Raw genomic sequence first — 5,537 nt, forward strand, 5'->3', positions numbered from 1 at the left:
AGTAGGGGGCTAGGGGTAGGGGTGAGGTGGGGTACAAAAATTGAAGTTAAAAATATTCTTTAAAAATAAGCTTTAAATATTTTTCTTTGGGGGGAGGGGGTTGTGGTTGGGGGCTTGTTTGAGGGTAGGGACAAAATAAATTGATTTTTTCAACAAAAAAAAATTGTAATTTGAAGTTGGAAGAGAGCTTTGGAAAATGTTTTCCTTAAGTTTTGAAGGGAAGTCATTTTCCTTAAATTTGAGAAAAATGAGTTGATTTGGAAAACATTTAACCCAACCAAATATGAGAAAATTGGACATACCAAACACACCCTAAATTAAGTTAATTTCTTCTGTATTAGAGCTTTTTAGTGAGCACAAATTAACTTTTCCTCCTTCTTCCACTGGAAAAGACTTGCATTACTACATATTATATTTTGGGATAAGGGTATGAAAAATATCCCAACTTTGGTCGGATTTGCTGTTGCGATACTAAACTTTCATGAAGACCTATTACCTCCCTAGACTATTTAATACCGTAGTTTAAACATATATATTTTCCCACGTGGACATAAAAAATAATGCAAAATTATAAATAGTAATGTGTCCACGTGGACACATATATACCTTTAAAATACACTATTGAATAGTTCAGGGGGTAAAAATACGGTATTAAATAGTCTATGGAGGTAATAGATCCTTATGAAAGTTTAGTATCGCAACAGCAAATCCGACCAAAGTTAAAGTATTTTTCAGACCCTTATCCCTTATATTTTTTTTAAATTATGAGTAGTAACTTATTTTATAATCTTAATGGGAACAATCCTTTCAACTTCAGCATTGACTTGCCTATCAATAGAGCCTTTTAACATACTAACAACCTTAAGAATGTTTTGTCATCTGGCCTTTCACTTAAGTTAATTTAATACACACTCGTGAGTTTTTCACATTAGGAACCATGATTTTAGGGTGGAAGCTCTCACTTCAAATTCAACATAACATGTACTTTTCCTAATCATGAATCATAGGAAACTGATAGAGTATTCCACATTACTTATACTACTCCCTCCGTCTAGCAATAGTTGTCCACTATACTATTTTGGGATATCCAACAATACTTGTCCACTTTATTAAATCAATGGATAATTTTACACTTAATTTCTAATTTATCCTTATCATTAATTATAGTCATTTTCTTATTACATTTTTAAAGACATTGTATTTATTATAATCAAAAGGTGATATAGTAAAATTATCCGTCTATTTATAGTTGCTTAAAGGACGTACCAAATCAATAGTGGACAACTATTGTTGGACATGAAAGTAACATTGTCCATAGAAGAATGACAATTTAATTTCTCCAAAATATATATATCCTAGAAGAAACAAGTGAAAGAAAATAGGCAGAGAGAGATGGTATCTTACCATGTAACCCCAATGAAGAAGGCAAATGAATATAAAACCTATTGGAGGACAATTGGCTCAACACGTGGCATTAAAGAGATGAACATGAAAGGACATATAGAAATACTGACATGAAAAAACAGTAATTGCAAAAGTACCCTTGTTCGTACACCCAACTCCCATTTCTAAATTTCTATTATATTATATAGAAAGATGAAGAGCAGGACGACCACAACATAGTTTGATTGTACATTGTGTAGCCAAAGTTGGACATAGGCCTATTCTTTGTTATATAGAACAAAACCAAGGGTATTTTCGTATTTTTCACATGTTCTTTCTTCAATTACTCTGCTTCTCGATGATTCTCCAATTTTTCTTTAACCCTCCCTTTCAGTCTCTCCTATTTTTTCCAAACCAAAATCATTTGATTAGCTTTCAAAATTCAGGAGAAGTTTCTCAAATAGCTTATCAACCATACTTTGACACACCCACTCGAATTAATCAGCAAAAAATTCATCCCTATATCAAAAGATTCAAGTTTTGTTTACTAGGTGGTACATACATTCGACTTGTAAAAAGTTAGAGAAAAAGACAAATAGTTCTGGATTTTTTTTGATATATTCCACCAGTAATGCGCAGAAAGACCTTGCAAAATCTTTGCTCCTTAGTTTTCTACTTTAGTAAACCTCATTCAATTAATTCTACAACTTTGAAGATGTGTAGGAAGTTTAGGAACAAGAAGATCCAGATTTTCTCAAGTATCCAACGCCACCCGCGTTAGAGGTAATTAACGGCTAGACCCCTTTCTGTAATTATTTCTTTGTGTGCATTTTTTTGAAATAGTAAGATGCTATTTCATAAAGGAGAAGCAATCTTGGATGTCAGATGAAGAGTTTGTAAGAAAGATGTGCTAACTGGATTAACTTCTGAGTGCATTTTGTGCTTATTTTTATTTAAGCAACAAAAAATCTGAATTTTGGTTCAACATATTGTTCAAATGCCTCAATTATCTCATTTGGCCAAGTTTATTAGAGAGTCATCCTATGAAGAAAGAAAGAGACGTTCTCTTTTAATCAGAGCAAAAACGATGACAATAAGACACTAAAAAATTGAAATAGAGGACTAATTATTTGTCGTTTTCTTCTTTTAGTTTCAGTTAAGCTTGATATCTTTGTTGCATGGTGATTAACATTGTTTTTGTTTCATTGAATTGGAGTTTGTTCCACTATACCTATCTGTAATGGCTCCATAAAAGTACATAGGAGCACTCAACATTGGTTTTCAACTGTCCATCATAATTGGTATACTTGGAGCCCATGTCTTGAACTATTTCTTTGCCAAGATTCATGGGGGGTGAAGATTGAGCTTAGGAGGTACCATGGTACCTGTATTAATCATCACAGTAGGCTCATTGTTTCTCCCCGAGACCTAAATTCCATGATAGAACGTGGTAATCACAACAAAGCCAAGTTTAAGCTGAAGAGAATCAGGAGAATTGAAGATATAGATGAAGAGTTCAATGATTTAGTTGTGGCAAATGAAATCTCTAGGAAAATAGAACACCCTTGGAGGAATTTGTTGCAAAAGAAATATACACCATATCTCACCATGGCAATTATGATTCCATTTTTCTAGCAACTTACTGGAATCAATGTGATTATGTTCTATGAATCAGTGATGTTTAAGACTATTGGTTTTGGTGCTGATACTTCAGCTTTGTCTATTGTTATCACTGGTGGAGTCAATATCATTGCCACTGTAGTTTCTATTTACTACTATATATGTTGATAAATTGGGAAGGAGATTCTTGTTTCTTTAAGTGGGATTTCAAATGCACTTTTGCCAAGTAAGTTAATTTTATTCATTTCATGTTCTTGAAATTTTTCATGGTGAAACTTTCATTGGTTCTCTTACATGACTGATCCCCTCTATTTGACATATCGTAAGAATGGATTCTACTTAGAATGACTCTATTCCGTCGTAGTTAGCCAAACATATTTAGATCCATAAGGATATAGTTGACTAAAAACTATGAGGTATTTTGAGGACAACATTAATTTGTGACTGAGATACCGACATTGATGAATCAAACCTAGAGATCTCAAGCTCAAGTCGATGTGGAACTCACGGCAAAATAATAAGAAATAGAAGAAGCAAGTTATGTACACAATTAATGTTTGGTTAAAGGTTGTACCTTTACCTTCTATAGTTTTGCACTCATCTTGATCAAATACTCTACTTTATTAACTCAATTGACTTCTCCCAAACTCATAAAAAGAAGGAATTTTAGCTTAGAACTAAATCACTATGAAGTTGGACTAATGGAAAATAGTATAATTTTAGGGACACAATTGGGATCCATTTAGAATCTGGAAGGGTCAAGCTCAGTTGTTCCCTTTTTGTCTTCTTTGTCTCTTTGCTATTCCACTATATTAATCTTTAAAATTCCTTTTTCTTTAGTCATTATTTATTCTTTTTCCCCCCTTTGGCTTACTACCAGTCTACCACTACTCTATTTCTTCTACAATAAATTTTGAGAAAAAAACAAAGATCGAAACTTTCTTGAAGATATTATTAACTAATTTGACAAAACTTTTACAAAGACAACCTTTTTAACGATTTTTAGGTTTATATTGAAAGGCAGTTTGATTTGTTTATGTTGTTTTTGCACCCTCTTGTCCAACTATAAAGATTCACAAACCAAACTTGTTTGTTCTGTTTTTTGAGATGAGAAATCTTTTTTTTTATGACAAGGGAAACCCGCAGCCCCTTTGGGTGGGCACAGGGTAAAACCCCCGCTCCTATGCAATAGCTCGCAAACCACATAGGAGAGGTAAACCGCACTAGGCAAGCCTGGTGCGACGAGCTCGACTCAGAAGGCAAACCCCTTGCTTTCGCTGGCAAGGGGTTTCGAACTTGAGACCTCCAACATGAAGTCCCAAGCTCAAACCACTGGGCCACCCCGAAGGGTAAGATCAGAAATCTTTATTACTGCTAAGTAACTCCAATTTCAAATGGTTAAGGAAATACTTTTTCTATACCTCTTGAGTTTTGAATATATAGTGACTGGCTCGACCACTTTTGAGTTTCCTTTCTCTAATCGAATTCATTCCTCTAAAGGTACTATCCTTTCTACTTTGGATCCATCAATTTACTGTTTTTAGACTTGTTAGTGTTAATGACTACTTTCATATGATTTTAGTTTTTGTCAAGAATTGTTTGTTTTTTCACCAATGACAATATTGTAGTCTGATAATTAAAGCTTGAAAGTGTGAAGTTGAATTTGTGATTTTAGTGAAAATTGAGTTTTAAGTGTTCTTGATTTACAGGTATAACACAAAATTTGATTGACTTGTGAGGAGGTTGATGATTTGACACTGCATATTCAGTTATGGATATATCTCATTGGAACGTAATGAGCGTTTGTGTTGTATATATATATATTTTTATAGAAATATCCATTTTTTCTTTGAAGTGGATGAATAAAAGGTATTTTACAATTATGTTGGCATGTCTTTGGCAGCATTTTTATCCTAAAATGCTCGGACTCTTCACTTTTGGTGCCGCACCCGTGTCGACACTACATGGGTGTGGGTGTGGGATCCGTGTTCGATTTGGTCAATGGATTTTGGGTACTTTGACTAAAATCGATGGGGAAAGTCTGGACAATTTTAATGATTCCCATAATCAATATAAAAACTAAGTGAAGTTGAAGAAAATGAAATACCTTTTATATAGAAATGTCTATGTCACTCATCTTCCTTCAATCTCCTTCCAAGATTGACCTTAAGTTCTCCATATAATATATCATAATTTAGGTTTTACAATTCTATTTTTAGATATTGAATTATTTTAGGCGAATCCCCACACCCGTATCCATACATGGATCCATATTCCATCCGCACCCTTATATCAGACACCTGCACCCGAGTCCGTGAAACTTATTTTTTTATATGCAGTTAACCTTTCCCTAATTTAAACCTTTTTATTTTCTCGATATGTCAATGGTGACGTGCCATTGTCTAAATGTTGTATGTTGTATGTTGTAGAAGAGTGTTCTTGGTTTTATTGTAGTTTACTAACCTTTCAATTGTAGACGGCTTTCATATTTTGTTTGTTAATTTTCTGTTTCAAGGTTCATTTCTTTTTATTGA

General features: G+C 33.6%; 1 pseudogene; it reads left to right on the forward strand.

Moving 5' to 3' along the window:
- LOC107062209 (sugar carrier protein C-like) overlaps positions 1–3,202 on the forward strand; it is a 5,074-nt pseudogene extending 1,872 nt beyond the window's left edge.
- The last annotated feature ends 2,335 nt before the right edge of the window (positions 3,203–5,537 follow it).

The sequence above is a fragment of the Solanum tuberosum genome, unplaced genomic scaffold (genome assembly GCF_000226075.1).
Source record: "Solanum tuberosum cultivar DM 1-3 516 R44 unplaced genomic scaffold, SolTub_3.0 scf00209, whole genome shotgun sequence".
NCBI lineage: Eukaryota > Viridiplantae > Streptophyta > Magnoliopsida > Solanales > Solanaceae > Solanum > Solanum tuberosum.